Source organism: Lotus japonicus, chromosome 4 (assembly GCF_012489685.1).
Source record: "Lotus japonicus ecotype B-129 chromosome 4, LjGifu_v1.2".
NCBI classification, from domain to species: Eukaryota; Viridiplantae; Streptophyta; class Magnoliopsida; order Fabales; family Fabaceae; genus Lotus; species Lotus japonicus.
In genome coordinates, this window is record NC_080044.1 from 78,708,621 (window position 1) to 78,721,277 (window position 12,657).

Consider the following 12,657-nt stretch of genomic DNA (forward strand, 5'->3'; position numbering starts at 1 on the left):
TTGGTGGGGTGTAGATTTTAGATAAGAATGGGGTGGAGTGTAATTCTAACAAACCTTGAGGGAGGTGAGTGTACTTTACTCTTAGTAAAATAAGTCTAACTGTCTAAGTCTATATATATATATATATATATATATATATATATTAATGATCAATATATACTTAAAACTGTCCCCGAAAGATAGCAAGTGGTAAGAGCTAGGGACATAAGGGTTGAGTGGGGTGAAGGGTCCCGGGTTCGAACCCGGAGAAGAGATTAATTTACTAACATTTCTAACAACAAACATTTATCTATAAAAAAAAGAGATTAATTTCTATGCCACGACGGTGTAAAAAGTTTTACACCATCATTCAATCACAACCTTCCATTTCCTAATTTTAGATATTCTTAAATTCAAAATTAATTGTAAACTAACAAAATTGAGGGATGTGATTGAATGATGGTGCAAAACTTATTTACACCGTCGGTGCATAGAAATTAATCTCTAAAAAAAACTACAATATGTAAATTGCTTAATTCATTTTAATAAATTATAAAATCGTTTCTCCGTGCATAGCACGGGTGTACAATCCTAGTTAGCTTATAAATAAGTGCATATTGAACTAGCATAAAAAGTGGTCCACTTTTTGAACAAAAAATGCGCCATTTCTCACAGACAGGACATTTCTATATGCCTATAGAGAACTGATGTGAACAGGCTAAGAAAGTACAAGTTTGTCTGTACAGGATCATTTCCTTCTAGAAAATTATAAGAAATTAAGAATTTCCATTTTTTAATGGAACACTAACTACACAAAAAGAAAAGCTTACATTTCTTGTGCTGATCAGTTCAGACAGCCTTTCTAACTTGTCTTCTCAGAATCATGAATAAACTTTTTTTTCTTGTAAGCTCCAAAATCATAATAGAAAAGAAGTTGGTCTTTGCAACTAACTTAATTAGCATCTTCACTTCGTCTTAACACCAAGTTTTTGCTTCAATCATGCATTCTTTTACCTGGATTCCAAAAGCAGCTGGTTCTGAATTAGCCACCACCTTCTAGTCATACCATTCGAAAAAGCCACATGAATAAGATTTCTGCACCAAAGGAAAAAAAAAACAGAAACTTAGTATGGAAGCATATGAGCTAGAACAAATAGGCATTAGCTTGGTTATCTCAAACACATTTTCAGTTACCCTCCAATTAGGGCATCTCCAAAACCTTCTGCCTGGGTTTATGGTAGTGTTCGAAGTCATCAACCAAAGCTCCTCCCCGCATGAGCACATCCTGTGTGTTGGTGACAATCAAAGTAGTATGATTTTTCAACTTATATTTTCAACTTATAAAGCTGATATCATGTGGGGGTATATGGAATTAAAACTGATTTTAAGCTATCACATTCAATAGTCTTTACTGTACCTAAAAAAAATTAATCTCAGAGTCCCTCGAGTCTCCAGCCAACAAGAGGATTCGCCTTCAAGTGTCGGAGCCGAAGAATTATTATTTGCTCACACGCAGCAAAAAGGTATATGACACTTGAAGTACGGGTTTCCCTGTTGTGTCGGTGTTCGATATCGGGACAACTCCTTTGAAGAGGAGTGTCCGTGCAATAGAGGCCACGTCATTTAATGACTATATCCCTTAGTGATTAAGGATTTATTTCATGTAATTAAATTAGATCAGAGACTAAACCCGGGTTTTGAAAGTTTGGGACTAAAAGCGGAGGATCCCTACCCTATCTTACATTTTTGACTGAATACCCTATCTTACATTTACAGGGAACAAAAACATACTTAACCCAAATAAACAATAATCACAAAATAAGAACAAAAATCACATCTACTACAACAAATTATTGATAGTTAAAGACCAAAAATAATTATTGATAGTTATTTAGTATTACCATTTTTATCATGCATTACCTTGTTACTTCATCAGCAGGAGCCGGTTCTGTCTTGGAAAACAGCAAATTATGGTGACTAACACCGGCTATGCCGAGACTTTTAAGGAACTCCAAATGACCTTTGAAAGTGTCATCCCTACCCAAAATACAAATACTCTTTGAACATAATAATATCCAATTGAGCGCAATTATGATTAGCTTTATCATATTCATAACATTTTGAAGACCAGTAGGAAAACTGAACTTCAACTGTGAGATAGATATGCAGAGTAGCATGTGAAAGTTATATAGATTGAGCAAATTCATGTAGATAATGTAAAGCTCCAACTGAGGCACATCACAGTTTAGGAGAAAAGCTAAAGCATCAAGTACGGTCTAAAAGAAAACTACACCCAAAACATAGTTCAAAGTTGTAGACTAATTACACTTCATGTTCAAGATCATGCTCCTCATTCATTTTCCTCTGCGTAACAGATACATCAAATCCTTCTTCTGGGAGGTTGAAAATCTTATAAATATCCTGCAAGGGATGGATGGAAGATAAACATTTGTATACCAAATAACTATGTTTTGAAGATATTGTGTAAGTATCTCTCAACAAAGAAAAAATAAACTTCCCAATAAAACTTGTACCTGCTGGTTAAAGTACCGACTTTTTTGTCCATTTTCAGTAGCAGCTTTGAACAATCCTCCTTTATATACCTAAACATAATGCAATTGAGTGTCAAAAAAAAACAATTGATGCCTAAACATAATATTATTTGCCCATGTAGTTCAATAAAAAAAAACTATGTTAGACACTTCTCATTTCAATCTCCATTCTAGTAATACTCAGTGAAAACAATGGAACAGAAAAAAAATACCTGCTTCTTGTATATCACTTCCTCAACGGTTCCGCACGTCATCAGTCTATACACAATAACATCTTTCTTTTGACCAATACGATGTGCGCGGTCAACACTTTGACTATCCGTACTGTTCAAAACAGAAAGTAATACTGTTTTACCAAGAATATAATCAAATTTAGGAATTAAAAGCATTTGTAACAAATTCTGCTGAAGACAACAAGGACAGAACAAAAACAAAAAATCTAAGTAAGTTGTAGTATTTAGCTTTCTAGCCATTTTCCTGAGGAAGAAAATGTAAGAATTACCATACAAGATGCAAGAATAATGTATCTCACTTCATGAAAGATCAAATAAAAGATTAAAAGGGTTTAGAAAGAGAATGTATACTGAATTTCAAACAAAGAATACACAAAAACACATACAAGCCTTAGAGTCAAGGCTTCTCAGCCTTGAACAAATTAAATCGTTAATAGTTCCATAATTAGAAAATAATCCTACCAGTAATTCCAATGTTGTAAAATTCCAGCAAAATTAGATCAAATGTAAGAGTCAAGCGGAAGAAACACTTCAAGGTGTACCTTGGGTTCCAAGCAGGATCAACCACAATTACACGATCTGCTCTAGTAAGTGTCAGTCCTAAACCACCAACCTTAGATGTCAATAGAAATATAGGAGCTCCAATACCATATTAGAAATCCTGAGATCAAACAAAATAGTTTTCATAAGACAAAAGAAGACTTAGGGGGTTACAAAAAGGTTATTATTATATATAACCATGCAAATCACTTACATTAACAATCTGTTTTCTGTCACTGGCTTTCGTTGTGCCATCCATCCGTAAAAAGTCATAACCTTTAGATTTTAGGTTTTCCTAAAACCAATCAGTAGAAACCCTTAAGTCAACTCGAATCCAAAAAACATACAACAATAAGATGATGATGCAGAGATTTAAGAGGGAAACTTTCAACGTCATCAAACAAATGACCAAACAATTGTTAAAACAGAAGTTTATGGTGTTAGATAATATAGGTTTATTTTCTTGTCTTAGTCTTTACTTGTTACCTATTTATATTTATTCATTTCTCTATTGCAACAACAATTCATTCACAATGTAAACTAGTGGAGTTTTGTTTACTCTTCTTCCTCTCCCTTTTTTCCTTTGTATTGCTTCTCTTAACAAATGGAACCACTACCTATGTATTTCCAAGTACAACAATGCACCAACATACAAGAAACAGTTGAGAAAATGTTTGACTGTTTAATCATATCCAGACAAAATAGTTATAAAACACAAATAAAGGAAATAACTTCTGAACTAACCTGAATAAGATTAAGCATCATGCGAGTCTGAGAAAAGATAAGCACACTATGACCTTCAGGGATCAAATTATCCTACAGCAGACATCACAAATGATAATTTTAAGCAAACAAGTAAAATATCAGCATGTAATTTGCAAGAAACCAGCACTTACCAATAATGACATTATGAAGGAAATTTTGCACGATGCATCAATCACGTCTTTAAACTCATCTGTTTCTGCAACATCTGCTATGTGCATCGCCAATTTTTCTGCAACAATAGCCTCTTCTGGCTTTAGCATTGAGTCCATCCCTTGAAGCACATCCTCAGCTGCCCGCTTTGTCAATAAAAGTGGATGATCACATATTTTCTTCAAAATCTGATCCAATTAAAGATTTTCATAAGTTAATTTGGAAATAACACGCATAGCAAGATAATAGTAAAAATGAATATAAAGTACAAGCACGCAGCCAAGAAAGAAAGAGAATAGCATAAATAACAAAGTAAATTACCGAAATGGCAGTAAGTGGTGAGTCATCAAATGCTGAGCCTGAGACAACAATCTCACTCCTCAAAAATGCTTCATAAAGATGCCGCTAAATGAAATAAAAATCATTCAGAATTATCTAAATAAGTCGAGCGTAATCTCCAAAGATAAAATGAAAAACAACATAGAATTTAATATTAAACCTGAATACTGGTCAATCGAAGCCACACGATTATATCTTGTTTCTGAGAAAGTTTATTGTCATCTTGATTGAAAACCTCATTCTTTAGACGTCTCAAGAAGTAAGGCTGAATACGATCTCTTAACTCCTATTGAGAAAAGAGCAGAGATAATGCTTAAGTTGAAGCAAAATTTCTTATAAATTGATGATCAGGATGTGAGAAAATGCTGCATATTAAAATGATCTAATGGTACTAAAAAGGAAAATAATCAATTGGAAGAGTAGAAATTATATCTAATAAAAAACAATCTTGAGCAAAGTCTTTGACATCAAAAGCCACAGGCCAAGTCACATAAATTAGATTTTGGAGCACAAAGAATACCATTGCAACATGTGAACCAATAAGCTTCTCTCTGCCAGATGCATTCTTATCATTTCCACGAAGTATTGGTGATTCAAACTTTTTTTTAAACCTGTGAGATTATAATTTTGAGGTTAAAAGAACCTTGCCTAAATTAAGAATGTAGCCTGAAAATGATTAATACCATTTGTAGTCATCACCAAGCAACTCAGGGCAGCAGAAATTTATCAATACCCACAACTCCTGTTAGAAAGTTATAGGATACAAAACTATTAAACATGGTAGCAATGTTAGCATAAACAAAATGTCAATCAAGATATCACAAACCAGATTCTTCATGTTAAAAAAACACTGATTAATGATTATAATTTTTTCAAAATACCTTAAGATTATTTTGCAATGGCGTGCCACTAATGATAATGCGATGAGCACTGGGTATGTTGAGCAAACTTTTAGCTCTCTCTGTGTTTGGATTCTTAATAAAGTGCCCCTGAAGTTAGGAACATTTTGATAACAAAAAAAAATACCACCAGTTATAATATGTTTAATATAAGATAGGTTTCTCAAAGAACAAACCAATAACCTCATCAAGCATCATGTAGTCCCAGGTAAGGCCATCTTCAATTCTGCCATCATCAAAATAACTATGTCCTCCCCGGAAGGACTTAGAATTTTTACGAACAATATCATATGTTGTGAGAAGAACACCTTTGCCCTAGAGGGAGAAATGAAAAATATAGTGGAAGATGATTAGGAACAAAGAAATCAGAAACACACATATACAACCAGTTCTTCAGCAATTAATCAATCAAATGTCCAACAATAAAGCAACTTTAATGAAGCAACTCAACTTCAAGATATTTCTCAGTTAAAATAAACAAGAAAAACAAGAACAGATATAGTACTTGAAGTATGTACTGAAGTTCATGTTCTCTGGCTTTTGTGGAAGTTCCAGAATATCTGCAGAAAAGCACAAATAGTGATTGTTGTTCTTAAAGCAGAAAAGTTTTCAGCTCAGCATATTAAATAAACTATTCAAATGAATAAACTCACTCTCTTGTCTTCTCAGAGAGACCAACAAGTGATAATTCTTTGATCCAATGGGGAAGTATGGTTTGTGGGGCAACAACCAATACTCTTGTAATTAAACCAGAATGAAATAGTCCAGCTAGAAAGGCACTAATCTGCAAGAAGAACTAGAAAAATTGATAAATCATGCACAAAAACATACTCCAAACTTTCTAAAAGGGTTGGTTTGGTTGTGGTATTAATTTCCTTACCTGCATTGTCTTCCCCAAACCCATGTCATCTGCCAATATTCCACCTTTACCCTGACAGTGCAAAAACCAAAGCCACTTCACCCCATCCCACTGATGTGGATACAACATCTTCTCAATTTTACCAGGCAACTTAAATGTATATTTTGGGCCATTAGGACCATCATTCACAGGCTCAAAATGATCCAACTTTATAACATAATCATCTGAATCATACTCCAAACCACCACCACTACCACCACCATCATCATTCTCATTATCTTGTTGTGGAGAAAATGAAGACCCTGAAACTGCAACCTCATCATCTTCACAAGCTTCTTTTTTTCCAAGCAAACCCTCAACAGGCTTCACCAACCACTTCCTCACAACAGATAAAAACTCAAATTTCAAGCTCAAATCATTCTCAACAGCCACCACGTTCTCGCCGGTGCCAGCATACGCAACCTTGCAGAGGCTGCGTATTCCACCTTGCTGCAGCTTCACCTTGGCCTTTTTCTCTTCCTCTAGAAACAGAGGAAGAGAAGAACTATTGATTCCAGAATAATGAAGCTTGCTATAGTGTATGATTTTGTTGGAGATCTTGTTCCGGATAAAGAACTTCAAGTTCTGCATGTTCAGTTGCTGAAGAAACACTGCAAACTATGATCAAGCATGCATCTCCATGGAAAACCGTTCATATGTACTTACATTACACGTTTCATCTTCTCCAGACATTTTTTTCCCACCCAAAATTTTATTATTATTATTATTATTATTATTTAATTCCATTTTGAAGAAATAAACCATCATAATCTGACTTGAAAGTTGAAATGATCACTATAGATCTTATAGGTTCGTAGTTTTAGCTTTTTAGAGGTACAGGCTTATTATAGTATTGTTTTATTTTTATCAATACAGATCAACTTCAAAATTTGAACAGTTTTACTTTTACGGGAAGAAGAAAAAAAATGCAGTTCCAAGAAGTGATTGCCTTCTATTGACTGCGGTTGTTCAACTTCAGATTGATGGGATCACGGTAGAAATTTAAGAATCAATATTCTCATGTAGGTTACATTGTTAATATTGGCTCAAACTCAACAAAGTACACAATTTGTGACATTAGGATGTTGAAATTTCAAAATCTAAGATAATTTTTGTCTGAAGCAATGAAATGTTTGACATTTTCCAAGCGATACACTTGTGATCCTAGATGTGTAAGAGCTTTAATTCAGGCATGTTTCCAAGATTATATGAGCGAATTCGTACTCACATTATCTTTTATATCGACATATCCGTTCGAGGTTCTTGGGATGGAAAAAGGTGCGATCTTTGTTTAATATACCTTACATATTATTGATCTACTTAGAACCAAAATGATTTAACTCAAATTTTACCTTGGACTATTTACACAGCCTCATTGTTTAATAGAGTTCTACTATTAACTTCAAAAATATTTTAAATAAATTTATTATAATTTATTTCTTATAAGATATGAAATTCAAAAGGACAAACTTAATATTAAATAACATCTTACCAAAATAATACTCTCGCTAACCCTTCTCTCTACAAGTATATAAATAAGTGTCAATACTCATTCAACATGTGCTATTCACATAATCTTTGTTTATGTATATGCTTTTGTTTTTTCAAAGGCTCAAGGTTCAAGCCATTTTCATAGGTACATATATTCAAGGGGTAACTATTGATGTACTAGCCTAGAATGTTGATATATGTTCTAACAAGTTTTTTTTCATGATGATTTTCAACTTGATTTCATCATTTAAAATTGAAACACCTAACAAAATATTTTCTTTTTGATGGCCCAAACTTTACATAAGGTATCCAATATTTCAGAGTTCGTGTACTCCATGTGTGGGAAATAAGAGATTTCAAAAAAACCTCAAGTTGTTAATAGTATTAAGTTGCTCTTAATCGATGAACATGTATTTTGTTTTAATAGTTTTTCCCATTCCCATGGTACCTAATTCAAACTATTTATTTTTACCAAACAAAACTATGAATTTTTATAATTGGAAATTTTCATTTTGAAAATAAAACAGCACTCGAAGATCCATGCAACCTTTGGCCAGAGTCAAATAGCACAGTTTAGTGACACAATGTGTGAATGACAAGTTTATATGATTCAGAATTTTATGGTTCTAACATCTGCTAAGAAATGTAGAGTCACAAAGTATAAATACAAGATTACTTTAATGGGCATCTCTAAAGTTAAAGAGACTACAAGTGACACAATTTATGGAGCAAAATATGATTTTGTACCACTTCCTAAAATTCATTTTGTACCACTTCCTAAAATTCAGACAATCACTAATGACTAATATTTTTTTTGAAAGTGAAAATGTATTGAAATAAAGATGAGGAGATATACATGATATTCACCCTCCTCAAAGGGGATCCAAAAAGCAAAACCAGGCAAAAAATACTCTCTAAGATTCTGCAGACCTAACCAAAACCTAGCCAAACGGTTAAAAAAATCTAGCAAAACGGGTTTTGCTAATGACTAATATTTACTAGGTTACTTCTCATACAACAACAACATTGCATGCTCAACATTGTAGTTTAGTATTAATCTTTATCTTTTTTTATGTTAGATGTTAATGGCCATTTAGTTGAAAAAAGGTGGATTAATAGAAAGTTAAAAGGATGGGAAGACAAATAGGCATATAGATGTTGCACTACACGATTCGGCGTGAGTCTTTTTCATACATTGATTGATTATATTAAATTTTTTAGACTCTCCTAAATCATTAAGTTTATTTTGTTAAAATTAGAATGAAAACTGCAGAGGCAATCAACTGGTGTGTACACTTTGAGACTTATACGCAGACCAGATGGTGGTGTACTTAAGCCAAGAAAATAACAAAGAAATTTTAGTTGTGATAGTTCATCTATGTAAGACCAAAAACTTGCGATGCTGATGATGAAGTTCGAGATTGGGTACACAGTTGAAAGGAACCATGTTTGGTAGAAGCATATTAGGAATTGAGCGTTAAGTAGCTTAAGTGTAAGTTATGAAGACCTTGCAGCTGAGATTAATTCAAGGTGCAATGATGAAAATACCAAGTGCACAAATTATTTTGGGATTTAGTCAGTAAAGGGAGTCAATTTGTTCTAGGTAAGCTCTTCTTTTCTATGTGAAATTCATATACATACTTCATAGTAAAGTTATTTGGATATCTAAGTAAAAACCTTTTCTTGGCTTAAAAGAACGCAAAACAAATCCGCCAGAACTCCAAGATGCATAAACTTCCAAGAACTTCCACTAAACTCATCGGCTTCAGGCATGACAGCACCGGTGTGAAGCAGATTCAACAATTTTTATATTTAAAATGAATTGTAGTCTTTTAATTCATGATTCTTCTTTTAGTAAATCTATAAAAATAACTAAAAATATGAAAAAATACACATTATAAACAAAAATGAATAGCTCCATGTATTTCACGGGTCACAATACTAGGACTTGAATTAAAACTTCCCGAGTCAAAACCTATTTATATTTTCCATTTTTTTTAATGTTTTTGTGCTCAATCAACATTTATTCTATATGAAAACTACTGTTACCTCCACACACAAAAATGAAAATTACTTTCTTTTTGGGTAAGACGTCTTTCTTTGAAGGAAATCATGTTTGAGTCGAGAACATCCATATCATTGTGAGGTTATCTTCCTAGGGGAAAGTTACTTTCATTCCACATGAAATAAAAAATAAAAATCTATATAAAAATTACCTAAATGCACATCAAATTTACCTCATATAATTTGCCTAGCTTAAAGCTCTCATGTATTTTCATTTTTTCTCTCTTTTTTACTCCCTTTTATTTCTTAGATTTCTTTTTGTATGTTTATTGATTAACATAAATAAGGATGAAAAACGTGTATATATATATATATATATATATATATATATATATATATATATATATAATAGTTTCTTTTCTGTAAGACAAAAACCAACACAATTATAATGAAAAAAAAATTACAAATTAATATGTCCTTATATCTAAAATTAAACTATATCCTTTATTAATCTGTAAATTATCTTTGGTCATTGTTAAAAATACTACACACACTCTTATTAATGCCAACCACACTAATGTGAAGCGGAAGTGAAAATGTAACACACCTTATGAATTAATAGGAGGCGCGCGGTTTCATACATAAAAAATTGTTCATTGTTTTTTCTAGACAGGCGGACTAGTTCGATAATAAAAATTCATTTTTCTATAAATTCTTAAAGTGTGGTACACATTGGGGATGATAATGATAGGTGTGGGTAGTATTAATATCAATGATCATTATCTTTTAATACATATAACAACAATAACACATATTTTAAAATTTTACGCCATAAAAATAATGAATATCCGCCGTGCATCGCACGGGTAAAAAATACTAGTTAAATATATATTAAATGGTGCAATTAATTTTTGTTGATTTTCAGAAAAATATTATTTGTTTTCATTTTTTACCCTTTATAATATGTTTTATCTTTCATCATTTATTGTTCCTATAAGGACATTGCTTGGAAAAAATCCATTAGTGTTCTCTTGAAATTATAAGTGGACACATATATATATATATGTATATATATGAACAAAAAAATTCTTCAAAATAAACAGTTAATAAGGAACGGAAGTAATATTCATTTTGTCAGTTAGCGGGTTTGGGTTTGTTTCTTCTGGCTGGTTGATGCTTCTGGTGTCTCCTCTGTGAGACTGTAGCATGGGGTTCTACATGTTTCGTTGTTTGAATTGAAAATTTGATGAAAATAATAAAAGGAACAGATTTAATTTTATAATGTATTCCTTAAACTTAATTTATAAGCTCACATTCATGTCATCCTATATCTATTGCCCTTATGGTCTCCTTAGTGGAAAGAAATCTTTCATTCATTTTCGAGTATGTTTAAAAACTTTCAACAATAATATGTCCGTACTTCATTTTTATTGGTTTTTCTTTCTATCCGATAAGTGTCAGTTTTACCTAATTTCAATGAGAAATATAGACACTTATCCTTGTAAATTTATGAGAAACCTTGACCAAATCTAACTTCTTTTGTTTAGAACTTGTTGTTAGATGTACTTTAGGATAAAATGTGCTTAAACTTGATTATGATCTTGTTTTGTGTTTAAGGGATGAAGATTCAATGAAGAAGGCACACTTTGGCACGAGAATAGGAATTTGAAGATGCCCAGGTAGCCCAGCAGTATGCATAGGCCGCTCCGCGCCCAAGGCGGTGACAATTTCCCTTCTCTGAAGTAACTGGCCGCTCAGCGGCCAGGCACGTGACAACACATTATAAAAGGCTCTTTTCAGATCAAAACAGAGGATAGCTTGGTTTTTAGAGAGAGAATTCGAGAGAGAACACAAAGGGAAGGAACTTAGAGCTTGGGTAAGCTTCCATTGAGCTAGAGCTACGCCGAAGTCGGCACAGATCGTCACTTCCATCCTATTTCTCTTGTAAGCTTGTCTAGCTTCCATGTCTATGGATAGCTAAGCTTTTCTTTGTTGGGGTTTGGTGTAGTACCTTGACTCTATGTATCTAACTTAGTTCTTATGCATATGAATCTATATATCTCTTGATTTCAATCGTATAATCTTGTTCTTAAAGCTTGTTTTAACTTGATCAATTAGAACTTGATTAGAGATTTGATGTGTGAGTGAAAACTACATATTTGAATTGGATTTAGGTTATATCATCTAATAATCCTAATTGCTAGACATAGAGTTAGGTTTGTTAGTCGTTAAACACCCGAATCAATCACGCTTCGCTTTGTTAGTTATGCGAGACATCGGTACTTAGGAGAGCGGACCGTTAATCTTCTCATGTAAGGAATTAATGAGTTTGATAAGAAATGGTGTGATGGAATCAAGAATAGAATGATTCATATGTGTTGAATTAAAGGATTGATAACGGTTAAGGTGTGAAACTCAATCCCAACAGTTTTCTCAATCTGTGTCAGCCCTGTTATCATCGCTTTCCTTTATATTTACGACGTATTTTGAAACAATCAATTCAAAAAGCTTTGTTGAATTAATTGCTTAAGTGGTTTTACTAAAGAACGGCGTTGTATTTCCAATTCCATGAGGACGATAAAAACCCTTTGCTATACTACGATTGAATCTTGAAGGATTCGAAAGTGGTTAAGTAAAAATCTTTCAACACTATCCCACTCATTTTTTCCTATCACATCACTCATCATATCTCTCAATTATCTCTTTTCTCTTCATATCTTTAATTTCCATTAGGTGAAGGTGGATTGGTATGAACATGTCATTTTCCTAAAAACTCTACTTAAGTTTTTTTTTCATAAGCTCAAGAC

General features: G+C 32.9%; 1 pseudogene; it reads right to left on the reverse strand.

The window, feature by feature from the left end:
- Positions 1-989: 989 nt before the first annotated feature.
- LOC130713414 (protein CHROMATIN REMODELING 24-like) lies at positions 990-6,946 on the reverse strand (annotated as a pseudogene).
- Between the last annotated feature and the right edge of the window lie 5,711 nt (positions 6,947-12,657).